At 43.6% G+C, this 27,923-nt stretch overlaps 1 protein-coding gene across 2 annotated transcripts in view; it reads left to right on the top strand.

The window, feature by feature from the left end:
- ADARB1 (adenosine deaminase RNA specific B1) overlaps window positions 1-27,923 on the top strand; it is a 770,933-nt gene that overhangs the window by 491,805 nt on the left and 251,205 nt on the right. The gene's annotated exons all lie outside the window — the stretch shown is intronic.

Raw genomic sequence — 27,923 nt, 5'->3', positions numbered from 1 at the left:
GATTGCATTTATGCGGCTGGGTACCAGTGTGTATTGATTTTAGTGGCCGCCTCTATGTTAGCGGTATTACATGCTGTATGGCGGGCCCCGTAGTGCACCTTGTTCCATTGCTTCGGGAACGGTCTGCCAATCTCGAGTTCCCAGCATTTTTTACTCTGGGTTTTGGGTAATGGAGATGTGTGTAGGAGAATGCTATAAAGTTCTACGACCAACTGTTTGTCGTTGGTTTTAGTGACTAGCCATTTCTCAAATGTTGTCAAGGGTCGGTGGCCTCTGGCTCAGATGGTGGTGAGTGTGAACCAGTGTCTAACCTGCATGTAACGCAGTTGTTCTGTCTCCGAAAGTGTGTATGTTCTCCTTAACTGTTTAAAGGGACTAGGGCCAACCTAGTTGAGAAAGTGGCCAATGGATCGGCAGCCGGCCTTTTGACAAAGACGGAAAGCCGCTTGGTCAAGGTAAGGTGTAAAATCTCTCCTGCCTGTTACAGGCGTTAGAGGTGAAGGGAACGTTGATAGACCCTTGCACGTAACGACAGAGTCCCAGACCCTTAGCACTGACCGCGTAACTGGGGAGGAGTATAAACCCCAAGTTCATTGTGGGCGCCTCAGGAATGGGACCTGACACAGATCTGTGCCTGCGACTGCTCGATCCATGAACAACCAGTGTTTCTCCGATTCTCTGAGAACTGTCATTTTAATGGCCGCCACTCGACCAAGCCAAGAGAGGCAATTTAGATGCCACTGAGCAAGGTCATTGGTAACCTGTTGGAGAAGCGTCCCATAGTTGAGGGTCACAGTGTCTGCTACAGTCATAGCAAGCTGTATGCCTGGGTATGGGTTGTGTTTCAGTAGCAGGTGAAACCGTGAGGTTAAGGGCCTGAGACACTGCTCGAATGCGGCCTAGTCTTTGGTTTATCTAGGGCCTGCCTGCCCACTCATCTCTCAGGCCAGTGACATACCCCCAGGCCTGTATGCACTGCCAAGCAGAGTCCAGAGCCAGGCAGGGCCTGCAGACCCCACATCCTTTCAAGACTCCCAGTATTCCCCCTGCTCAGGTGGATCCAGCAGAGGGGCAACATGGTCTGGGCTTCTCTGCTCTCTCATACAGCACCCACCATCTTGGATCCACAGGTGGCAGTGCCGCTGCTCCTCTCTTCTGTGGCGGTCTGCGCCCTCGGGTCCCAGCTTGTTATCACTGCGTTCGTGATGAGATCTCTGACTGATAAGGCACAGTCCTTGCCCATTTTCACGAACTGGGTGGGGGTGTGTGGGGCCCGCATTGGTCCACCGGCGATGGGTAAGAGGACCCAAAAACACATCATATATGTCTTCCATCTTGGCCACGCCCCCAAAATTATTATTTCTTTAAGGCATTACATTTAGTAATCAAATAAGCATTCTTCTGAAAAAATCTTTATCATTCTGTTTTATGTTAGTAATATTTTGAGCAATAAACTGTGGGTCTTCAATTCATCCCATGGCTGTGGTTATTTTTATAATCATTTAGTTTTTACCACTTTTTTATCACTGCACTAGACACCTCGCTACTCAGTTCTCTTGACCCTCTTGATGCCATTAAAAAGGAGAAATTTGAGTATGGTCCTACAAGAACTTTGCCTTTTCTCTTCCGCACCCATTTGACTCTCCTGACATTTACTTGAATACATATGCGTATAGCTTTATATGTGTTTTCAGCTTTGTTGAAATATAGCTGTTAGAAGAACAAAGGATTCCTTTGGTAATAATCACATGTGACTCTGTACACTCCTACCATCCACAATTTGTGGGCTCACATAGAAAGATTAGATAGAAGCACAGCATTAAAAATGAAGCAGGCTAAGTAGGGTCATTGGTACACTTAGTGACGCTTTTCTCATTTGAACCTATACCTCTGATTCAGACTGAAGAGTCATTTATATACCTAGACATAGTTAGACCTGAATGATTTTGAAGCAGAATGGGTGCCCACTACTCATGGAAAAAAACATTAGCAAATCCTGAGGCACATTGATTAAAAGATATACATAGGTTAAAGGGTAAGCAATGAAAGCATAACATTTTGCCATTGCTGGGACTTTTTTGTCCTGGGTTATAATGAACATTTCTTCTGCATTGTATCTCCAGAGCACTTGGTTACATCACAATTAAATGGATATTTTGGTAAAAAGTGATTGCACTTCCTTTGCTTTAATCTGTTTATTATATTACTCACACAGGCCTTCAGTCCCTCCACAGTTACAATATCAGCCAAAATAAAACTTCTGTGCACCTTTGGGACTTTACAGACTTCATATTTAGTGACATATTGGTTGCCTGCCAGACCTTTCTTTCAAATCTTTTTAAGCTAGTGTTCCATACATACTTGCTTCACCCCTTGATGTTGCCAATTGTATGAAGCTTCATAAAGTAGATTGTGCTAATAATGCCGCACCTTGACAAACTCAGTGGATAAGAGGTCAAGTAATATGACTACTCTGTCATCAATTATTGTGGTTACCGAACATATAAAGAAAGAGTGAGAGGTTGAGGACTTTTTTTTATTTAGGAACCAGAAATTAATAATGTCTGTCCCAGCTGAAAGTTTAGAAAAAAGTCCTCTGTCTTGTGTGAAAGGAATTCAGTCTCATGTTTAAAAAAGTGGTGGGATCCAGGCCAGGCACTCTGAAAACCTAGGACTAAACATTAAACTCAAAGAAAACTGAGTGCACTTTACCATTTATCCCGGTCCAAGAATGGACTGACTTATTGGAGATGGCTTTTTGCTTCAGAGGTGTTAGTCCATGGTTGATGAAGTCATATAGGAAAATCAGGAGGGGCATGAAGGAATCTTAAACTCTAAGCCCTTGACAGAAGTAAACAGTAGAGTTCTTGAGAACCTAAAGTATAAGGACATTTAAGGTATCAAAATGCTTTATTTTTATGTTGGACACTTATTCTTGTAACGTGGATATATGTTTATTATGTAAATGTTTGTTTTGAAATGTCTGTTCCACTGTTGTTTAGTAGGTTAAACATGTGTGAATACACCAGAACTACTTCATGATTTAAAAAAAAATGTACGTCTATAAAAATAATTTCAAGTAATTTCCTTCATTTAAAATGGTTTATAACATCTGTGTCTCCGTTATGTCTATTTTGTTATTAATAAATGTTTTGACTACACCTTTAGGCTGATGTGAAGTTGTGTGATAATTTCTAAATATATTGGAAAATAAGAAATGTGATGCTTTGAATGTGTAGGTTCAGAGTAATTACGCAGCTACTGTAACTCTTGAATTTATGGTGTTCTTCTTTGTATTCTAAGTATGTGTGGAACCCTCCCCATATTCCCTCTACAGGATCACTCTCTGTTGTGTTACATTAGTTAAATGGAGAACATCCACTCATCTCAGGATGATAAGGCCAAGAACATAAACTCTAAAGGTTCTTGGAAAACTATACCCTAATAACGAGAATAACCACAGTGTACGAAATGGCTGTACTCATTAAATTGGATGGGCAGACTTCCAATTTATTGTTTCGATAATAGTATATAATACATTCACAAGTACATCCAAACAGTTAATATACTATAATAAAGTCCAGACATTTTAGTCATGATATAGTACGTCCTATAAAGCCATCCAGAAGAAGTTGCATAAAATAATATAAAACATGGAAGATAGGCGGTTTCTTTTTCACTGAAGATATACATTTGATCAGTTTACCAGTGGTCCTATTTGTTAATCACCTCTAACATAATTGTATACCCTCTTTAATTGTGTGACACCACAGGGGTGTGGAATTTATTAAAATATCTACTTGTCCAGGGGACAGGTTGCTTCTCAAATCTACTTGTCCTGTAAAAAGATCTACTTGTCCCTTTGGTGCCATGTAGTGTGGCGACAAATTATGGCAGCAATTAATAGCCTCTCTGATTATGCCAGGGCTACTACCATAGTAGGGCTTGAATACTTGGAGTTTCAATCGCTACTGTAGCAATTTCCTTATTTTGCCACCTTTCTGCAGATCTGCATATTGGGGCTGGAGGAAGCAGTAAGCAATAGTTTCAGGGCTGGAATGCCTTTGAGTCTGCAAACCTACTAACCTGCATGTTTTAAAGATTTTTACCAGCTTCTCTCTAATATTTTCCCGTAATAAGAAAGGTTGGACATTTACTCCTGACAATGGCAGAATTAGAACTTCTTCCAGGGTTGGGAAGAAAGTGGCTGGAGGGAAAATGAACTTGCAAATGCTCAATAGATTTTCACATGAGCAAATCTACACATTGTATTTACCCATGCTAAAATACAGTTCACAAATATTTTATAGGGGTACGACATATACCATGGGTGCACTTTTGTGACTTTCTTTAAGAATTTGGGGCCACATGTAGGTAGGTTCAGATTTGTGACCTGCAAATTGCGAGTCGCAAATCCGAATGTAGGATGGTGTCCTTGACACCATCTGTGATTCGCAAGGGCTTCACAAATGCCCACCTCATGAATAGTCATGAGGTGGGTCGCAATTTGCGACCCCCTCGCGAATGGTGGCCTGCTGGAGACAGCAGACCACCATGTCTGTGACTGCTTTTCAATAAAGCATTTTTTTTTGTTTGTTTTTGTAATGCAGCCCGTTTTCCTTAAAGGAAAACGAGATGCATAACAAAAACAAAAAATGAAACGTTTTCGTTTCATTTTTTCAGAGCAGGCAGTGGTCCGCAGGACCACTGCCTGCTCTGAAAAAATGTTTACAGTGACATTCACAATGGGGAAGGGGTCCCATGGGGATCCCTTCCATTTTGCGAAAGTGTTAGCACCCATTTGAAATGGGTGCAAACTGCGATTGGTTTGCGCCCGCGTTCGCGGTCACAAAACAATCCTACATTGCACTGCGAGTTGCAATTAGGAAGGGAATACCCCTTACCAATTGCGAGTTGCAAACCCGTTTTGTGATTCGGTAACCAGGTTACTGAATCGCAAAACTGGGTTTGTGTATCGCAATGTGCTTTTTGCATGTCGCAAACAGCGAAAGTCGCTGTTTGCGACATGCAAAAAGCTACCTACATGTGGGTCTTGGTCCCTAATTAGGTCTGGTGTTAACAAAGACATTTCGTTTTTATTAAACTTCTATTTCTCTCTCTTTCGGCTGGCTTAACTGTGAGCGATCGCATTCTGCTCTTCCACAAGGAGCATATTGCCACACAAAGTAGTTTTTTTCAGTGTCAGGAACTACAGTGGCAATCAGTGACGTAACAAAACTGGAGGGTGCCCCTTTGCAAAGAACATGGAGGAGCCCCCTCTCCAGACTCACTCAGGGCAGGTGCTGTGCTGGAGGGGCCCCCTGGAGGGCGGCTGCGGGGCCTTTGTTATGCCGCTGGTGGCAACGTGTGCTTTAAGAGTTCAAAAACTTTTTGGGGGGGTTTTGCCAATGTTTGTTACAATGTTGAGGGCCTGGTAGCTCCCACAAGAATAAAGTGTTACAAAAGCCATGTCAAAACAAGACACGCATTGATGAAACTAAAAGACTTATAAAAATATGTCAGATCAGTTGGCTTTGTCAGTGTTTGTTTATTTTCATGCTTCCCATAATCGTGTTGAAAATGTTTACACTGATTTTCCATTAGGAATATTTTTGGGAAATACTAGCATGCATCAACACATTTTACTAAATGACACTTCATTTGCATATAATCAGAGAGCATTCTGGGAGCATTATACTTAGCCTCTTAGCCTAAACTTTTCAAATATGTGTGTACACGTTTTATTTTTTTTTGTACTGGAACCAACGTCAGTAGTGAAGTGTGACCTTAAAACATTTATTTACAGCACTCACCCTAATAATGAAGGCTTTCAAATAATGAACCATATATACAAGTTCGAACAGCATTATCTTTTGGAAACACATTACCTCAACTGCAGAGAATTCCACTCTCTGTAAACAAGCAACCAAAGGGTTTGTGCTGCAGGGGGTTGGGCCTACTTGTCCCAAGGACAAAGTAAACATAAAAACTTGTTGCCCTTGACCCCAAACAAGATGTCCCGGGCGTCGGGCTATAGGAATTCCACATCCCTGCACCATGCCTCTTTATAAATCAGCTTTAATAGCACTTTCGCAACAGAGACTGTAAGAATAGGATGTATTGTTTCTTGATATTGGCCACAAAAGTGAAATATCCAAGGATCATTGTTAGTGATTTCCTATAACCTATTACTCTGCTGTAGTAGGGAATGCAGCAATCTAAAATGTAAAAACCTTATATTGGCGTTGATGGCAATATATGTTTCTCTCAATGTCATATGTTTCCATTAAATATCTTACATTAGATTTAGATTCCAAATGATATCAATAACATATGCTTTATCTTTAATGTTTTATTTACATAAGATTTAAATTCCAGAATCTGATTCTGTCAAGCTTTCCCAACTGGTAAATCCTAAATACATTTAGTTGCCTATATAACTTTTAGAGGAATGACTGAATGACAATATATTTTTATCTAATGGAGTCCAGTTTATACTGGCGTACATGTCTCCTATTACATAGTGTCTCAGATAAATGATATGGTGGCAAGTTCTTAATGCTGATAGTAGATCTGTGAGCTGTTTATGGACTGTAGGTTTGTCTAATAACTTATCCATTTTGTCTTGAAGTTTGGTAGATCGTATGTTCTTCAAGAGCACGCCCTACTGTATTATAGTTGTGCATAATTGCCTTAGTCATTAACATAAGTACTTGAGAATCATGGTCACTCTCTGTACAGGATTTGATTATAAAGTTTGAACAGTGGAAAAACATGATGTAAGCACAAAAGTAGAAATCAAAACTGAGCTATTTTGTGTTTGTAAAAATAAAAATAGTAAAAACAGCTGTTTCATCTGTTGGTGAGCTGCCATTTTGGGCTTTCGTTCATTTGCTATTTATTGAATCAAAATTAGTTAATTATACTTTTGCTTCCCTTGACCATGAATTGTTTGTATGAGTATATTCATCAGAGTATCAGTCTGGATTAAAGCATTAGCAGGGCAAGTTCCTGGGAGTAGGTTGACATTGAAATTCCAAGTTAAGAATATTGCCTTAGCTGGGAACTTTAACAAAACATATTTTAGATTTAACAAAGCCACTGTGATTCTTTCTTCTGTGCCTACTATTCTTAAAGGTAAATAGGTATTTATAATGATCAAATGCTGGGTTTAATTATAATAGTTTCCAAAAATACAAGTAGTGCAGCAATATCGACTTGTATGAGGCCTTTCAGCATTTAGAATCCTAAGGCCATCACTAGGGTGGCCTTGATAATTTTGTAGAGCTGATTTATCACTGGAAACAAAATTACTCATTGCTACTCATTTTTTTACAGATTTTTTTTTTTTTTTAAGAGAATTTTCTTAAATCCCAATTAATTGCCTTCAAATGTCTGTACAGGTTCTGTGTTCCACAATAGCATTTCTGTCATTTTATCTGAATTTAGACTTTCCTTTTTATCAAAGCTTCTTGCTTTCATGCTAGGGCAGTTCTTGTTTTTAGATAGTATAGATTGTGTTGGTTAATAACCTTCTCACTACATAAGGGAGTTCTAGTCCATACTTAGGAAGTGAGATTCAGAATTTGTCTTCTGTGCTATGTAATTTTCTGTTCCACGATTCTTCATTTATGATTTATAACACGTGTAGAATCTTGACCCTGGGAATTCATGGGCTTGCACCGTGATCTTCTAATACTAGTTTTATATCTCACAGTTTATTCCAGTCTCTCATAGTTTCTTATTAAAATAATGATTGTGCGAAATTAGGCTCATGGTCTTTGTTCCTATATATTTATCATCTGTCAGTAATTAGATTGTATGTGTATCTCGTGAGGATACATCATTGTTTATATTATTTTAGTCATTTTGTTCCTCCTGTTTAATGTATTATGTGATCCTTCAGAGGAATATGTAGGTCTAAAATTAACTTTACATGACTCACAATCCATCCATTCTCTAGTAGAATTGTGGCTTGGGTTATGTAAGCTAGATATGGTAGAGAAGACCACAATCCTTGATTTGTCTCTACTACATTTAGGGCAAACTATGCATCTATATCTCATTGCAGGGTGAAGTTACAAAGAGGGATGTGGAGAAATGTTAGTTTTTCAACAAATATGTTCAGTATTCTGTTCCATTTCTCTAAAGGATATACCTAAATCCATAAACGCTGACCTAGGAAAAATTACCTTCCGTGCCTGGATTCATCAGTGCTAAATATGGGTGGGTTTCTCTAGAGAGTGTAATCTGCATAATCAATTATATATTATTAGTCCAGATCATGAAATCATGTCTGAATCACCGTTTATGAGGTAGTGTCCATTTTATACAAGAAATAAAATGTAGGACTGTACTGTAAGCATTAAAACTATTTAATTTCTAGTTCCCTGCAACATCAGGAATTTACGGTGCAAGCCAGACCTCCCATTCCGTCACTCGCTGCCTCGAAGACAAACTGAACATGACGTATGCCAGAGTTTTAGCAGTTTTTGGAGCCAAAATAATGTAATTCCCTCCATTCTCTATCGTGTGTGAAAATACCCCAGCCAAGGTTTAAACCTCATCCTTGTTCCTCTGGGTTTCTTAAGCATGGGGTATCAGACGTATTGGTTTACTGTGGGTTCAGGTGTCCACCATAGGTAGTAAACTGGGTTCACTGCATTTGGAAAATTCAGCAAGAAACTGAAAGCTAAATGTCTGTTTGGACTACCTCTCTTTTAATTGCAGGTATGACCCCTGGTCATAATGAAACCTACCACAAACACATACTGTCAGGATCTATAAATAATAAGGTTACTTTGACTGGATGCCAGACTGCCCTCACCCTGATTGACTAGGTGGGTAAACGTGATGAACAAGACTTTGTTTTGATTTTCAGCATGTTTACCCAAACAATCGCAGCTTTATTCAGCCTTAATTACACATAAACATAACCCTGTCAATGTTTGTCCCATATCTGTATTCTCCTAGGTCTTCTGACTCAAGTTTCAAGTTTATTTATTATGATACAGAACTCCACAGGAGGTCCACATAAAACAATACATATTTATGAAGAACCATTAGAAAAAGTAAAAGGATTCAACTTTCCTAGACGGTTAACTAAATTAATACAATGATAAAAGCACACTTAAATTAGTTAAAAATTCTGACACAAAACATTTCATTTGGAATAGAAAGGGCACATAATAACTCGGAGGCAGTGCATAGGGAAAGAGTGAGACAAATAGGGCGCAGCCACCTGCAGTGATGTAGCGAAAAGGCCGAACAAATTAGTACAACATGTTTCAAATCTTGGGTGCCATTGTGGCAAAGATTACAAATAGCAGAGGAACCGAACCATCTAGCCTGTAATGTATTAAGAGGAAGCAGCCCCTGTCGCAGCAGGAGCCCGAATCGTCTCACCCTGTGGGGCAAGTTCCAGATGAGGTAGGGCTGTGTAACCCTCGGCCTTAAGATATCAGATATAATGTGAAAACTCTGCCTGTGTACACAAGCCTGGCTGTCCTGGCGGAAACTCACTGCCCAAGTTGCATTCCTAAGTGTAGATTTGAGAAGTGCTAGAGAGAAAGTGAAAATTGCAGAAGAATCTAATTGCAGAAGATCTATGGCATATAGAAAATTCCTGCAGATGGTATAATTTGCTCCGTGGCCGGCTAATATTTCTGTTTTTTAACAGTGACCGCAGGGAGTCATCGCTGCACATAATCAGGCTAACCATCCTTGGATGCCTTGTGCCAACATAGGCAGGATTGTTTTTTTGCAGGAAGGGGCACCTTCCTGAACAAAAACATCCTGAAAGGTATTTTCCCTTTTTCATGTGTGCAGCTGAATGCAACACACGTGGAAAGAGGAAGAAATCAGGAGAAATGAAGACATTTCTGCACATTATGCCTGTGTAAGGTTTTGGCACTGCTCCAGTCTACGTGATTTTGTAAATCTGGGACAGTGTCAAAATCGATGGGTGTTGCATGGGAACTCCCACTGCAAAGCCCATGGAACGCCTCCTTAACACAGAGTAAGGCAACGCAGCGGCTTGCGCTGCTTTGACTTACTCCATATCTATGAGGCCATGCAAAGCTGCGTAGGGTGGTTGTGCGTCGCCTCATAGGTATGACTGAGAGGCTTGTTCTGACAGAGCGTCAATAAAAGTGATGCTTTGGTGGTGCAAGCCTCTCATAAATATGCCCCACAATATTCTGTAAGTTTTTTTAAAATTTATTTTTTAGGTCTTTCACAGCCAGGTAGCTACATATAAAATAACAGGCAGCTTAAAAGAAAAATAAATAAAAGAAGGTGGTTACTCATTGGTAAATGCACTGTAGTACATTAAGACACCTCTATTATTTAATGCACTGCAGAGGTCTCTGTGTAAGCAGACAGCGACAGAATTAAATCTTGGTTGGTGCAGTGGAGAATAGTGACTTGTGTATTTTTAGTGCCACAAGGTCACAGCCTGTGACAGAAAGCACTGTGAAAATGTAAGTCATTATTTTATATTTGCATTACACACTGTATAAGATAGGCCACTACAAAATGCTCAAAAAAAGGTTTAAGATAAAATGGTGTTTCCTAAATGTAATAAGTATATGTAATAAAAAAAAATTAATAGCTGTCCCTTCAACACCCCCTCAGGGTTAAAAAAACACTATTTATATACAATTACAATTAAAGGCACACACTTCACAGCCCAGTTGTTAACTCTTAGCACTACCACTCAAAAAGAACAAATCTTTGTCATCACAAAGCTTTGAGTGATTGGATGTTTTTTTTATATTTTACCATTTGCATTTGCAGATCAACTACTCGTAGCTCACATTTGCTTTTCATTTAGGAAGCAGGCCCCCTCCTGGCAGGAAGGATTCTTTAGCTATCTCTGCAGCTTCATGTCACAGCACGGGAGACTCAGTCAATAAAAGTTCAGCGGAAGCATTTTACGATCGGCTGGGGGAATGCACAACCCACTTTCCAGGACTTCACGGCCCCCCAGGCAGTCGCGACCCACAGATTGAAGACCTCTAATCTAGGGGGATGACGGGGGTGGGTTAAGTTTCCACACTGCACCGTGGAGATGCTGGGAAGCCCACTCGGTTCACCTAAAACCCGTCGCTCAAGACAGGTACCACATCAATACGTTTACATTGTAGGGACTCCAAGTTGCTTAGGTTTTTGTTGACGATCAGTTTGGAGAAAAAGGACACCCTGGACTTAGGACAAAAACTAGAGTCCTCCAGAGAGACCAGGTGTATGTCACTACTTTGAATTAGTCTAAGTGGTTCAATGTCTGAAAAGCATTTTAACAGTTGAGATCTGTTTATGCTCTTAGTCGATGATCTTTTTTTAAAGTCTAAACTCAGGGTGACTTCCCTGTTCCCTTTCGGAGGGTTGCGGCCGAACCTGTGCAGGCATGAACCCTGAAGGAACTCAAAAACATTGTGCAAAGGGATTTAAGGATGGCCTAATTGGTTGAGATATTGTCAGATTGTGGGCCAAAGTTGCGTCGACCATTTCAGGCCTGCTGATGGATCGATGAGATACAGACTTTACTCAAGAGACAGTAGATGTGGGATGGGGTTGTGGAACTGGAACCTCCTGGGTTAAAAGTTCTTGCGGGCCAGATTGGTCGTCGGAGAATCGTACCTTTCTCTGACCTTTTTTGGGAAACTTCCAGATTGTTTTTTTTAATCCTTTTGGCGTTTTTCTTATTGCTTGTTGGTGTTTGCGCTGAAGGACCCTGAGCCCTGGTCGTGATAATTGCCTTTGGTCAAGCTTCGAAGATTGAAAACATGTCCAGCAGAGCTTTGGAGGTCAGGATCCTGGCCTTTCCCTGATGAAAAATCACTCAATAGGAATCTAATGGAGTTGACTGGGCTCTCAATAGGAGCAGGATTCATAGGTGGTAGCTCAACCTGGGGTGGACCAGCCTGGGAGCAAAAGTCATTACCAAAGGGTGTTTCGTTGTTCATAGGAGTATGTAACCGTGCTAAATGATCTTCACGATGTAGTGTGAATAGTTCAGGATTAACTCCATTGCCGTTAGTCATTTTCTTTAGTATTGCTGTTACGGAATCAAAGATACAGTCGGGTCCCCCAACCAATTTTTCTAGAAGGTTCAAAATAGAAGATAAGAGACGCTCTAAGCTTAAAAGTGAAAAAGAGACCAAAACATATAGATCAGGGTTTTTACTTAGGGGGATTAACGTTTAGGCTCAAGTTGGGCGTCGCTGAAAGATGATAACTTAATGAAGAGTGGTTAGAGGGTGTGCTGCTAAAGAACTGCAAACCTGTGGATGGAGGCAGGGGGAGAAGTGGGGGATTTTGCTTCCTGCTTAAGGAGTTCTAAGTGTAGGTCAGGGAGGGTGAAATCCACAAGGGGATTTTCCAGGCAAGCACATGGAAAAGGAACATCAATAACAGATTCAAAAGGCAATTTCTCCCTTGCGAGGGCCGTGCTGGTGGAATAGTGGATTGATGGAGGGGTTACACCTGGAGAAAGCGAAGCGTCTTTACGAAAAGCTATAGTCTCGAGGATGAAGGAAGATGTGTGGGGAGTGGCGAGGCCTCTGTTTGGATCTGACGAGACGTGAAAGAGAGATGGGTCCTTGGGACAAGGACAAGAAGGGAGGAATTCTCCTGATGTAAGAGTGACACTACAGCCTGGAGATCCAGACTTTGGAGGATTAGGGGGAGCCTTATCTTTGTCCCATATCGAGAAGATTTGATTTCTGCATTTTAGGCCTGAAGTTACGGCTCCCTTGTTAGGCAAAGGATCAGATTTTTTTTGGGAACAAGATCTCTCTGGGGGTAATCGGCCGGATCTTAGCTTTTTAGCAGTCATTGTGACCCACAATGTTATGTTTGATGTTTTACTTGTATTGCAATGGGAGATGTTCCAATAGATGGTGGAGTCTTTTGAAGGTGATTAGGGCATAGGAGATGGCCAGGTGATGGGATAGTGATTAGAATGCTGTTTAAGAGGCACTAACATTACCTTGTAGCTGTGATGAACAGGGCCTGAAACAGTTGCGGGCAGGAGAGTTTCCACCACTTGCTTCAGGTGAAGACCTTCACTGCGATAGTCTATGACCTCCTCCCAGTACCTCTGGCGTTACTGGAGGTCTCCACGTGGATCCTGTGCCTCCCGAGGCTCCTCACAGCACCATAGGGCGTCGCACTGCACCACCCAGCCAGAGGTATCCGGGCTTCACGTAGCCCCAGCCCTATGGAGACGAAGGAACCTCACTGCCTTCCGGCGGCGTGTACATCGTATGCAGGCGGAGAGCAAAGGATCCGGCAGGGAGCCGGTGAATCCTACGGCAGGACAACAACGAACCAGCCTCCGGCAGGGAGCAAGGGGGCCAGGAGCCGCAACCGGCTCCACTCGCAGCTCACCCTTTACAGCTTGCTGTGGCATGACGCGTTCTCCTCAGCGTCGTAGTGTAGAGGAACAGGACTCTCAGTCAGAAGTTTGGGGATCAGCAATCTCTTCTGAGTCAGGAGTATTTGACGTGTGCTGGTCATTTATGTATCTGAGTAAAGATCCACATACTAGCCACAAGTAAAGGTTTTTTTTTTCTTCTTTTTTTAATGGAAGAGATTTCAAAGGGGATATCTGCAATCTTTGGGCCTGGGGTCGGCCAGCACTTAGGGGAACCAACCAGCCTCTGACATTTCTAAAAACTGGAGACACAAAGGAAACAACTGTGATATGGCTTGCTGGAATCTCAATACGTTATTACCCAGAATCCCCTTACATATAAAAATAAGGTTAAAAAGATTACATTTTCTTTAACTTGCTCTGTCTGAAAACTCCAAAACTCAAGGCAAACTGCAAAGTCCTACCATCCAGTACTTTACCACTTCACCTGATGAAAACATACTAGATATATGTTGGTGGGCATGTTGCACTAGGCTAAAATAGACTAACTTTTTGACTGTGAAAAGACCACATTGACACTATATTGACTTCATTTTGTCACAGATTTAACCTGTGCATGTTAATTACAGTAGGCCTATCCACGCAAGATATTACTGGTAGAAGTGTGGGAACACTGGCCGATAGGAGTTTTGTTGTTCACCCACAAATGCTGGAAATCTCCATCACTGAAAATAGGAGGAAAACTTTATATGTTTGTTTTAACCTGTGTAGGTAATTCTAGGAGGTTACATCACCCAGGACCTCTTCAAGCGTCTAGTGTTTAGAAATGTTCAGACGAGTGTTTCTGTGCCTCAGTGAGGAGCCGCATGCTAACTGTATTTTTTCTTAGGCTAAGAAACAATCCAAACCCTGTTAATCTCATTCCTAGGGCACATAACTGTTGTCTGTAAACCAAAAAGGAATCAAAACTTGTGTAAATTATTTTCCTAGGCTAAATACGTTTAACCCCTTCGCTGCCAGGCCTTTTCCCCCTCCTGTGCCAGGCCTTTTTTTGGCTATTTGGGGCAGTTTGCGCTTAGGCCCTCATAACCTTTTGTCCACATAAGCTAGCCAAGCCAAATTTGCGTCCTTTTTTTCCAACATCCTAGGGATGCTAGAGGTACCCAGACTTCGTGGGTTCCCCTGAAGGAGGCCAAGAAATTAGCCCAAAATACAGTGAAAATTTCGTTTTTTTAAAAAAATGGGAAAAAGGGGCTGCAGAAGAAGGCTTGTGGTTTTTCCCCTGAAAATGGCATCAACAAAGGGTTTGCGGTGCTAAAATCACCAGCTTACCAGCTTTCAGGAACAGGCAGACTTGAATCGGAAAACCCAATTTTTCAACACAAATTTGGCATTTTACTGGGACATACCCCATTTTTACAATTTTTTGTGCTTTCAGCCTCCTTCCAGTCAGTGACAGAAATGGGCGTGAAACCAATGCTGGATCCCAGAAACCTAAACATTTCTGAAAAGTAGAAAAAATTCTGAATTCATCAAGGGTTCATTTGTTTAGATCCTACAGGATTTCCTACAGAAAATAACAACTGAAAAAGAAAAATATTGAAATTGAGGTGAAAAAAACAGCAATTTTTCTCTACGTTTTACTCTGTAACTTTTTCCTGCAATGTCAGATTTTCGAAAGCAATATACCGTTACGTCTGCTGGACTCCTCTGGTTGCGGGGCTATAGAGGGCTTGTAGGTTCATCAAGCACCCAAGGTACCCAGAGCCAATAAATGAGCTGCACCCTGCAGTGCGTTTTCATTCTATACCGGGTATACAGCAATTCATTTGCTGAAATATAAAGAGGCAAAAATAGTTATCAAGAAAACCTTTGTATTTCCAAAATGGGCACAAGATAAGGTGTTGAGGAGCAGTGGTTATTTGCACATCTCTGAATTCCGGGGTGACCATACTAGCATGTGAATTACAGGGCATTTCTCAAATAGATGTCTTTTTTACACACACTCTTATATTTGGAAGGAAAAAATGTAGAGAAAAACAAGAGGCAATAACACTTGTTTTGCTAATCTATGTTCACCCAAGTCTCCCGATGAAAATGATACCTCACTTGTGTGGGTAGGCCTAGCGCCCACGACAGGAAATGCCCCAAAACGCAACGTGCACACATCACATTTTTTGAAAGAAAAGAGGTGTTTTTTGCAAAGTGCCTACCTGTAGATTTTGGCCTCTAGCTCCGCCGGCACCTAGGGAAACCTACCAAACCTGTGTATTTTTTAAAACTAGAGACCTAGGGGAATCCAAGATGGGGTGACTTGTGGGGCTCTGACCAGGTTCTGTTACCCAGAATCCTTTGCAAACCTCAAAATTTGGCTAAAAAAACACATTTTCCTCACATTTTGGTGACAGAAAGTTCTGGAATCAGAGAGGAGCCACAAATTTCCTTCCACCCAGCATTCCCCCAAGTCTCCCAATAAAAATGATTTCTCACTTGTGCGACAGGAAATGCCCCAAAACGCAACGTGCACACATCACATTTTTTGAAAGAAAACAGAGGTGTTTTTTGCAAAGTGCCTACCTGTGGATTTTGGCCTCTAGCTCAGCCGGCCTCGGGGGGGGGGGGCAGAAATGGCCTAACATAAATTTTACCCTATAAACACCCCGCCCGGGAGCGACCCGTGCCTACGGGGTCGCTCCCCCTGCGTGACATTGGTGCCTAGTGGTTTCTGCCGGCCAATCTGCCTCCAAGGGGGGCAGAAATGGTCTAAATACAATTTGCCCCCCAGGGGAGCGACCCTTGCCTAATGGATCGCTCCCCATCTCTTAAAAAAAAAAACAAAAAAACAAAAAAAAACATACAAAAAAAAGTTGCCCTGGCGCCTAGAGGTTTCTGCCCCCCGGGGGCAGGAATGGCCTAAAATAAATTTGCCCCCCCCCCCCCCCCCCCGGGGAGCGACCCTTGCCTACGGGGTCGCTCCCCCTGCGTGACATTGGCGCCAAAAAACAAATCCCCGGTGCCTAGTGGTGTCGGCCCCTTGGGGGCAGATTGACCTAAAATCAGCCAATCTGCCCCCAAGGGGGGCAGAAATGGTCCAAATACAATTTGCCCCCCAGGGGAGCGACCCTTGCCTAAAGGGTCGCTCCCCATCATCAAAACAAACAAACAAAAAAATAAACACATTTCTTTTTTGCCCTGGCGCCTCGAGGTTTCTGCCCCCCCTGGGGGCAGATCGGCCTAATAATAGGCAGATCTGCCCCCAGGGGGGGCAGAAAAGGCCTTCCTAAAAAATGCCCCCCATTGGGAGCGACCCTTGCCCAAGGGTTCACTCCCTTATGTCTATTTCAATAAAAATAAAAAAATCCCTGGTGTCTAGTGGGCATTTCAAAAGCAGGATTGCAAGCAATCCGGCTTTTGAAACGCTTGGAGAGACTTCAAAGGGAAGGAAATACATTTCCTTCCCTTTGAAGCCTCTCCGGGCCTCCCCCACGTGATTGACAGAGAAATGATGAGCATTTCTCTTTCAATCGCGCGATGGGGGAGACCCTGTGACAAATCAGCGCGCGCTCGCGCGCTGACATCACAGGAGGGGTGTGGGGGGGGTCAGGGGTGGAAGGGGAAGGGCTTCCCCTTCCATCCCCGCCTTGGGGGGGTGGGTGGGGTGCACAGGGGAGGACACTGAAACTGTAGCCTTGGACGAGGTCACCTCGTCCAAGGCACAGAACCGGTTAAACAGTGTGTTGCTGTCTGGGGGGTCACAGAAAGGCATCACCTTCCTATCACAGTGCTTCTCATAGAGCAAAGCCTTGTGAAACAGAGGAAATGTGTGAAATCAAATCTGAAGTCGAATTCGAAGGGGAAGAACTAGGGCATGTTGTAGTTCATTTTGTTCCAATCTCCATATCCTGGCTTATTCTCTTGGTGGGCCGAAAGGGGGTGTGGGAGGAGCTTGGCTACTCCTCCTGCCATACCGGTCTCTCCCTTCTATCAGAAAAAAGTGGATCGAGCTAGTTGCCATGACTAAGGAAGAGCATTGGGCAGCAGTAGCTGCCCTTAGCCCCTCTTTTAGCCATGCCCCTAGCACAAACTTGGATGGGCGAAGATAGGGATCCCCGTCCAGGTGTATCCAAGGTGTGTGATATCACTAGTAAAATAACATGTATATTAATGAGATCCCAATCAGTAACTTGCTGGTGCCCAGAAAGGATCTGGCACGTGCAAGTTCCTTACCTATACCCCTTGCACCAAACAGTGGCTTTTTTTCCGGTTTACTCCAGAGATTGGGGTTACAACAAGCACTGTAGAAGAGCAAATCAGCCAGAATAAGGAGCATTTAAAAAAAAAATCTTTGGCTTCTTCACAAGTCTAATACGTTGGCAAGCCATCTATGAATAATTAAAAAAAAATCTTGAAATGTTTCATGGGTTTTTATTAGTGGTTGTTAGTGTTCATAGCTGCTGCATACAGATTGATCTTTAATACCCCCCTCCCAGCAGAGCCTTGACTAGCCCACCCTATTTTCAGAGGTTTAGTGTGCAACAGCAAGAAAATAAACTATCTCCTATCATCTTTGAAGAGTGCTTGGCTGTAAAAATGCTTGCTGCTTCCACACACATTTGTTTGTAATTTTAATTGAATAAGCAATTATTTCTAGCCTGTGAGAGACATATGTATGTATTATTCCTTGTAGTGCTTTTAATCAAACTCTCCATTTGTTTTTCAAGCCTGTACAGGACACCTCTAATGATAGAGAGGTTGCCACTGGAAAAAAGTAACACTCTAGTACAGGGGTCTCAATTTTTTTTGTAGTGAGAGCTGCTTCTGATCAGTGAAAATCATTGTGAGCTACAGAAGGCTAAACAGCTTGTGCAGTGTTACCAGACACTCCCGTACCCAGCTTCATTGAATTTAAGCCATATTGTTTGAACCAAATACTAAGACTTAAGGGCACTATGACAGGGCTGCCTTGCGTGTCAGTGTAGTCTTAGGAGATGTATGAAAATGTGTGCGTATGAATAGGATATATTTGTACGGGTAACTGAGAGCCTGTGTTGTATGTACTTGCAGCATAGGACATACTTTTCACCATGTGTGGCGCCATTACATATATAACACCAACGTACAATTATTTTTCTTTACATTTCTCTCATTAAAAACATGACTGTATTTTTCAATTATACTTATGGCACAGTGTCTCCTGGACAATGGGAGCAAGGGGCCTGCTGTTTTTGCAAATGAAACCTTTGAAACGGGAGAACATTTAAATGAAGAGTTAACTTAATCATTAAGGTAACCTTCCATCTTACTTTTCTGCCACTTAAAAGCATTCAGAAACATTTGTTTACAGCTCTTATATCGAGTTGACAAGGACTTTTATACCTCAGTGCTTCAGTTGTTCACCACCATGATCCACACCCATCCTGGGTAATAAATGTTATGTGGCACTGCTCATTTCCAGGCCCTGTTATCTGCAGCCTGATAATAATGTAAAATGAACACAGCATTCCCTATACCTGAAAAGGAAAATTTGACCTTGTGCTTTTTAAAAATGTAACTCAAGGCTCTGAGCTACTCTGAAGGTGTCTGGGAGCTACTGGTAGCTCACAATTGAGTTGTGGGAAAACTGATCTAGTATGTTTCGATAATCCTTCAAACCAGACAGTTTCTAGATGTCTCATGTTGAGGCAGATGAAGGAAATGAGGTGAGGAAAGATGCTGTGATTACCCAGGATGAGCCAATATCTTGAAGAGGAGGAACCATATGTGATCACAGGTCTGACTAGTTATCAACTAGATCTCTTTTTTTTAAATGTGAACTTGCCATTCTGTAGCTAAAACATGATTTATCAGCATCCAAGTACCTCTGAAAAGTTATGCAAGTTTAAAATTTTCAAGTTGGCATGCCCCTTCCTTTCTGGAAGCTCTTCCCCATTCTACCAGCGTACTGTCAGTCATATGGTAGTGGGCCACTGTAGAATCATACAGAGTGGTTACTCTCCTAAAGGAGTCCCACAGGACCACAGTTTTCTGTTCAGCAAGGCTTTGGTATTTCCTTTGTGCCTGATGCCACATGTCCTGAAGAAAGTCAGGGCAGAGGGCAGCTGATTTTTATGTCCCTTGCTTAGGTCGGGAGGTTCCAGTATTCTGACCTTTTACATCGGTCTTTCACTTAGGCTTCTTCTTCAGAAGAATCTTGTCTCCTAGCAGCAAGGCAGTTGCTATACCTGCACCTCCACAATATTTATCTTTGGGTGTGGAGATTGAACTGTACCAACTGTGAGTGCCTTTGATTTACCATAAAAGGTGGTTGATATAATTTCAGCTAGTCTCTGCCATCCCACCTAATCAATTTATTTGGACCTCTGGTCCATGTTTGTTGCCTAGTGCAAAAAGAAGCGGGTTCACCCTCACCAGGCTAGATTGTCTGATACGCTGTTGTGCTTGTTACCTTTGGCCCACAAGACTTTGTGTGGGCACTGTTATGGGTTACTTAATTGCTCTTATGGCCTTCCTTTTTTTTTTTGCCTGATCTACCCTCAATATTCAAATCACCCGTTGTGATGTGTTTTCTAAAATGGCCTTTAGATATGTTTCCCCCTACCTACATCATAATGCCATTGTGGGATACCAGTTTGGTTCTACTTGATGTGTGCCCCTTTTGAACCTCTTCATTGTTCAATTCTAAGATACATTAATCACTTGAGTTAGCTTGATGCTTTTATTTTTGCAGTACAAGGGGCTTTGCAGTGCGTTTAAAACTGCTCAACAAAGGAAGTAATGTGAAAACACGCACACACGTGTTTGTCAGAGGCCCCAGATGGAGAAGTGCCTTCCTCCCAGCCCAGACCTGCTGACCCCCTGGGAATGTGTCACGGACCCCTGGGGGTCTGTGGACCACACGTTGGTAACCACTGGTATATATAATAGAATACATAAGGTGATTGAATGCTGCTCTTTAAGCTTTTATTTAGCTCTTTTTTTAATTTTAGACCTCTTTTGTACTCCTAGTTTAAACAACATTTACTATCAATCAATCAATCAAAAAAATTATAGAGCGTGCTACTCACCTGTAAGGGTCTCAAGGTGCTTAGGTGGTTAAGGGGGGGGGCTGCCGATTACTGTTCGAAAAGCCATGTCTTGAGGTGTTTTCTGAAAGACAGGAGGTCCTGAGTCTTGCGGAGGTTGGTGGGGAGGGAATTCCAGGTTTTTGGGGTGAGGTAGGAGAAGGATCTGCCTCCGGTGGTGTCGCGTTGGATGCGGGGGACTGTGGTGAGTGCGAGGTCAGCGGAGCGGAGGGGGTGAGTGGGAGTGTGGAAGTTCACTCTTACGTTGAGGTAGGCTGGTCCAGTGTTGTGGAGGGATTTGTGTGCGTGGATGAGGACTTTGAAGATGATCCTTTGGTCGATCGGAAGCCAGTGAAGGGATCTGAAGTGGGAGGAGATGTGTTCATGGGGTGGGAGGTCCAGGATGAGGTGGGCGGCTGCGTTCTGGATCCTCTGGACTTTTCGCTTGAGCTTGACTGTGGTGCCAGCGTAGAGGGCGTTTCCGTAGTCTAGCCTGCTGCTGATGAGTGCACGGGTGATGGTCTTTCTGGTCTCTATGGGAATCCATTTGAAGGTTTTTCGCAGCATGCAGAGTGTGTTGAAACAGGAGGATGTGATGGCTTTGATGTGCTGGGTCATGGAGAGAGAAGAATCTAAGATGATGCTGAGGTTGCGTGCGTGGGTGGCGGGTGTTGGGGGTAATCCTAGGGCGGTGGGCCACCAGGAGTCGTCCCATATTGTTTTGTTGGGGCCGAAGATGAGGATTTCGGTTTTGTTGGAGTTTAGTTTGAGGTGGCTTGCTGTCATCCATTTGGAGGTGTCAAGGAGTCCGGCATGGAGGTTGGTTTTGGCGGTGGTAGGGTTTCTGGTGAGGGAGATGACGAGCTGGGTGTCGTCTGCGTAGGATATGATGGTGATTCCGTGTGGCCGGAGGATGTTGGCGAGCGGAGCCATGTAAATGTTGAAAAGGGTGGGGCTGAGGGAGGACCCTTGGGGGACTCCACAGATGATCTTGGTGGCTGGGGAGTGGAAGGGAGGGAGGCGGACTTTCTGGGTTCTTTCGATGAGGAAAGAGGCGAGCCAGTCCAGTGCCTTGTGTCGAATTCCTGTGTAGTAAAGGCGTGTGCAGAGTATTTGGTGGCAGACAGTGTCGAAGGCTGCGGAGAGGTCCAGGAGGATGAGTACGACGATCTCGCCCATGTCGATTCTGATGTCATCAGTACAGGCGATAAGGGCGGTCTCAGTGCTGTGGTTCTTGCGGAATCCAGACTGGGAGGTGTCGAGTGCGTTGTTTTTCTCTAGGAAGTGAGACAGGAGGGTGTTCACTAACTTCTCAGCGACCTTGGCGGGGAAGGGGAGAAGAGAAATTGGGCGGTAGTTGGTGAGGTCATCAGGTTCTGCTTTGGGCTTTTTCAGGAGTGCGGTGACTTCTGCATGCTTCCAGGAGTCTGGGAAGGTGGCGGCGTCGAAAGAGTGGTTGATTACGGCCCAAAGCTTGGGAGCGATGGTTGGGCTGGCCTTGTTGAAAATGCGGTGGGGGCAGGGGCCCAAGGAGGAGCCTGAGTGGATGGAATTCATTGTTTTTTCAGTTTCTTCGTCGTTGGTAGGGGCCCAGGTGTGTAGTAGGTTGGGGGGTGGGGTGAGTCGTTGCTGGTCATGTCGGTGGTGTAGGTGGTGAGTGCTGGTGGTGTGAAGCTGTTGTGTATGTCTAAGATTTGAGGTGGAAGTGGTTGGAGAGGGAGTCGCAGAGGTTTTGTGTGTGAGTGGGGTTAATGTTGCTGGCTTTGGGTTTGGAGAGCTCTTTGATGATGGTAAAGAGTTCCTTGCTGTTGTGTGAGTTACTGTCTGTGCGTTCCTTGTAGTATGCCCTTTTGGTGGTGCGTATGAGTTGGTGATGTTTGCGTATGGTGGTTTTAATGGTGGAGAAGTTGGTGGTTGAGGGTTCCTGGCACCAGGCTTTCTCTGTTTTGCTGCATTCACGCTTGGAGTTCCGTGGTGAACCAGGGGAATGTTCTTGTTGATGTTGCAGGTGGTGATGTTTCTTCTAAGAGGGGCGAGTGAGTCAGCGCAAGTTGTAATCCATTATGTGAGGTTATGGGCAGCAATTTTGGGGTCGTTGGTGTTGGGTCAGTGTTATGAGCGAGTTGAGCGTTCAGGTGTTCTGTGGTGATCTTGTCCCACATGCGGTAGGGTGTGGTGGTGTGTGGGGGGTTTCAAGAAGGAGAAATGGACGCAGTGGATGGCTGTGGCTATGTCAGGCTCAGATGAGAGATTCATCCAAGTTCCCGTGAGGAAGGCAATATCCGATGAGTGTGATGTGATAAGGTCCCAGAGTTCGATGGCATGCTTGTGTATGGAGCGGGTGTTTAGGAGTATGCAGTTTACGTGGTTGCGAGGGCTGTTGTCGTGGTGGTGCATGATGGTGTTGGTGTGGGGGGTGTTAGTGTTGTTGCAGAGCGTGGTAGCAATGCGGGCATGTTGGTGAGGATTGTGTAGGTGTTTTTGGGGTTGGGGTTTTGGTGTGTGGTGGTGGTGTTGTGGGGGTGTTGGTGCTGCTGTGGGTTGTGGTAGTGTTGTTGTGGAGTGTGCTAGGTTGCGGGGCTTGTTTGTGTTGGAGTAGGGTGTGTTGGTGTTGGTGAGGACTGTGTGGGATTTTTTGGGGTTGATGTTGTGGTGCCTGTTGGTGGTGTTGTGGGTGTGTGTTGGGGTTGGCATGTTTCTGGTGTTTGTGGGGTGCAGGAGAACCGGCAAGCATAGCAGGTGAAGGGTCCCTGTGTGTGCTTGGGGTTGGCTTGGGTGCAGGCGGGGAGCAGCCCTTGGTGGAGGGAGTGGAGTGTGGTGGTTGAGTAGTGTTGTCTGGGGGATCAGGATTGAGAGGGCCAGGGGGACTGGCGCTTGGACACGGTTCAGGCGCAGACGGGCTTGCCTCTGGCGCGGCGCACAGCAGCTGCCATTAGGAGAAGGTGGTGGGAGGGTGGAGCAACTGGGAGGCGGGAGGGAGGGCCAATGTGTGTGCGAGGGGGGCGGGGACGCAGCGGCAGGGGGATTGTGACCGGCAGGAGCCAGTACAAAACAGGCAGAGATATCAAGGCAGCGAACGAGATACAGGGGGGCACGGGGCAGAAAAAAGCAATGCAAATAGAGCAAAACACAATCGCAATGGGTCAGACAAAAAATAGGCTTAAGAAATAGACGCAAAAAACGGCAATACGAAAATGTGAAAAACACGAAGGAATACTTGAGCGACAACCAGGAAATGCCTACCACTAGGCACCAGGGATGAGGTGCAGGCGGGTGCCTGCGGGTGATGGAGGGCCTCAAACTGATGTCCAGTCGGCAGGATCAGGGGCACGGGCAGGCTGGTGGAGCCAAGTGGACTCCTGGCCAGAACCAGGTCAGGAAGTCCTAGTGAAATCCAGTGGATTTAAGCATTTTTATGCAGCCATTATTTCTCTTTAGTATTTCTCACTTAAATTGGCTTTTCATTAGGAATAGGTGTACAGAGACATTCTGGGTTTCAGTAACGTGAGGCGAGGAATCCATTGAATTCTTAGATTTGCCTTTATGTCGGTTGGATGGCTTTTGGTATCTACCTGGGCGTCCACTTTGATTTGATGGCCTTTCTCCGTATTCTTATGTTTGTCCAGTGTTATAATTAAATGAGTTGTATCTTTCTAGTACTCATTTCAGCAGACTCTTTATAAGTTTTGCATAGAGACAGTTTTGTCTCTATACCAACCAAATTAATTTATTAAAATGTATACATAATGGTGTCATGCTTCTTCAGTCTGTTTACTATCATAATAGTGTCCTTCTGCCTTAGTGTGTCCATCATATGAGTCTAAGGCAAGTATTGCAAGGATAAAGATTCCGCTTTAACAAGAATGCACTTCATTTTGTATGGCCAGTCAGTGAAGTCAGTTCGCGTGTGAGGGAAACCTCAATCTGCCTTGTGCCACATCCTTTGGGTTTGCAGCCAGAAACCTACATCTGGCCATCTTAGTAAGCAGCAGTGCACTGAAAACATGGCAGTGTTTATGATGCTACAGACACATCCCAGTTACCAAACCTTCCCCGTCCCTACACTAAATGGGGGTCAAGTGCAAGTCATGTGGTATGTCCTAAACTAGTCATACACCACTGATTAAGTTATCTCCCGTTTGACTACATTTTAATTAGCTTCTCGTCTGTTTCCAACATGCCAGGCACTCTGAGGTTGTATGTCAGTAATTAAAATCAAAGTTTTGATGGTGCCATTATTCTGTTATACATATTTCTCCTTGTCCCAAAGAAAGGCGAGAAAATATGACTTTTTCTGTGTTTGGGACATGGATCAATTGCAGATGATGACGCTGAAAATAGGAGATCACAGATGGTAAAGTTTTAATAAGATGATAGAATCTTGTCATGGAAACTGGAGCCATTTAGCATGTTTATTAATTAAAAGGTTCAGGTCTATATTTTATTTCTATGCTGGTGTAAAGTTTTAAATAATTTACACCATTCTAAGTTGGCCTCCTAAGCGCAGCGGTTTACATCATCCCTTCTGATTTTAGGTTGAGCTTAACAGTGCGCAAGCGCTGCTTTTCTGACGTGTCATCTGGGCTTTTATCAACACCTGCCTCACACCCACCACTACCACTCGTTTGTGGGCTTGCCCTTCAAAAATCCTTTGATGACATTGGTAAATGGTTTACGTTTGACCCTCCCTCTTTGGGGAGGTTTTGTTACCACTTTGGCCACTGCCCCTGTTACATGGATAATTGTACTTTTGCCAATAAGTTTCACTGCGAGTGAACTTCTTTTTCCTTTTGGGTGTCTCTTCACAGTGATGCTCACAGTGGCCGTGGCACTATGAATCGGCTCACTTATGTGAAACTGTTTTACTTTTAATTTTCTATTTATGTGCCAAGAAAAGTCTGATTAGGAATTTACAATGCTAATAGCTCTAACTTGAGCAAATGTGAGACCCATTGCATTACAAATGCTTGTTGTACATCTGATGGTGAACCGATCCGTGGTACACATTGACAGCAGCTGGATAATCAGATCAGGTCTGGAGTCTTGGCAAGGCATAAAGTGCAGGAGAATACATGGATGTCACATAGCTGGGACTGGAAAAGCACAAGACCTTGGACCTAGAAGACTTGGGAGCTTGGCAACCTCAAGGTAATTATAGACACAGTTTCCAGCCCTGGACGTCTCTGTGTTAGCCTCATCCGTTCTGGGTGTTAATCTTGTTTTGCTTCCACAAAACAAATTAAACTAAGATCTGAAATCAGTGATTGTAGGTCAGAAGTTCAGGGCTAAAGTTTGTTCATCAGTTAACTCCTCCTTAGAACTTGTTTAGGATTGTTTTTATTTGTTCTTTCATCTGGTAGTCATGTTTAGGTAGCAGCCTACCAGACAGCACAAATGTCCGGTTTGCTAAATACATCTTGGTGACTTTCAGAAAGTTGACCTAGGAATGCATTCCACTCTTTGATTACCATTGGCTTTGTGGTTTGTAACTCAACACTTTCTGGCTTTCAATTTGTTGGCTTCATTTGCTTTAGGCTCTCCAGGGTCAGTGTTTACTGAGTCCTTCCACAAACTTTCTGTTAACAATCCTTTAAATCATGTTCTTATCTCGTCACATTTGCTGTGCATGCAAAGATCAAGATCAAATGTCAGGTGCCATATTCCAAGGGCGCTTGTTTACTTTTCTTTCTCTGACTTATAAATGAGACGATTTTTGTGACAATTTTGCTAGATACTTTTTTTTTCTAGCACACTACAACATTTAAATGAACTGTTTAAGTATTTTAGCATATATCAGAATTATAAACGTACAAATTAAGCACATTTTTTGTTATTTCTGAAGTGTGTTGGAAACAAATACTTTAATATGATCCCAGATCAGTAAACTATGTGGTGCAATTTCCACACATTTTTGTCTGTGCACTGTGTAGATTTATTAGTAAAACTGTATATGCAAATGTAATGGTAATTTCAATTGAAAATGTGTTCTGTAATGAGTGTGCTACCCCACACCATGAATACTCCACTCTGTGCCACTCAATTCTACTGCGCGCCGCTACCGACCACTGCACGCTACTCTGCATCAGTCCACTTTACACTACTCCACGCCACTGCACTCTATGCCAATTTACTCTACACCATTCTACTCTACCCTGTACCCCTCTACTGTATAGCAGTGCACTCTTCGCCACTCTACTCTACTGTACCCTTTGCCACTCATCTAGGCCACACCAATCAACTTTGCACAACTCCACTCTATGCCAGTTCACTTTACACTGTAACACTCATCTCGCTGCACTATATGCCAATCACTGCACGCCACTCTAATCTACTCTGCACCACTGCACTCTGCCACTTCGCTCTACACCATTTCACAATGCAACCTTGCACAACTGCACTGTACCCTGCACCATTCCACTCTATGCTACTTCATTTTACTCTGACACAATCTACTCCACTCTACGCCACTCTACTCTACGCCACTCTATTCTACACCACTGCACTCTGCACAACTCTACTCCGCTCTGCACAACTGCACTCTAGTGTGCATCACTGTACTCTTCGCCACTGCTTTCTACACCAGTCTGCTCCACATTACAATACTGCACTCTGATACTCTTCTCTGCAACACTGCACTCTCCACCAGTGAAGTCTGCCATTCTATTCTGCACTACTCCACTCTACCCCACTGCACTCTGCCACTTCACTCTACTGGGCATCACTCCTCTCTGCATCACTCAACTCTACACCACTCCACTATGCACTACTGTATGCCACTCTACGCCACTTCACTCTACTCTGCCGATGCGCCATTCCACACTGCGCCACTCCACACCACTGCCCACCACTCTGATCTATGCCACTGAATTCTACAATGCTGCATTGTATGCCACTGAATTCAGTGCCACTGCACTCTACACCACTATACCCTGCAGCACTCTACTCCAATGCACTGTACACCAGTCCACTCAACTCTGCGGCTCAAGTGTATGTCACTTGGCGCTCTACACAACTCCACACTATGCCACTCCAGTACACGACACTCTGTCACTCCACTCTACGACACTCTACTTTATGACATTAACCTTTAGCTCTGCTGAACAGAAGCCACGCTGGTAAACAGCATGGCTAAAACACATTGGCAAAGCCAATACCTCTTGCATGGGCGAGACCTATTGGCTTTGCCAATGCTTATTTTTACTTTACTTGAATGTCTTTGTGATATTCACATTCTATATTGTTAAATATTTGCTTTACCAAGAAAAAGCAACACCTACTTCAAGCGAATACAACTTGATAGGTTGCTTTTACTGCCAACCTAGTATTACACCCTTGCTGTCGTCACTTGAGGAAATACTCCGCTGCATCGGTGGTTCTGCGACTGTGTCAGGTTCACTTAGATTCCACAGCACGTGTGCTAAATAGCAAGAGTATGAAAAGCGCATATTAAGAGCATGTGGATGTTTCTTCGCAGCAACCTTTCT

Source organism: Pleurodeles waltl, chromosome 3_1 (assembly GCF_031143425.1).
Source record: "Pleurodeles waltl isolate 20211129_DDA chromosome 3_1, aPleWal1.hap1.20221129, whole genome shotgun sequence".
Taxonomy (NCBI): domain Eukaryota; kingdom Metazoa; phylum Chordata; class Amphibia; order Caudata; family Salamandridae; genus Pleurodeles; species Pleurodeles waltl.
The sequence above is the reverse complement of the archived record's forward strand: the minus strand, read 5'-3'. Positions and strand labels throughout refer to the sequence as shown.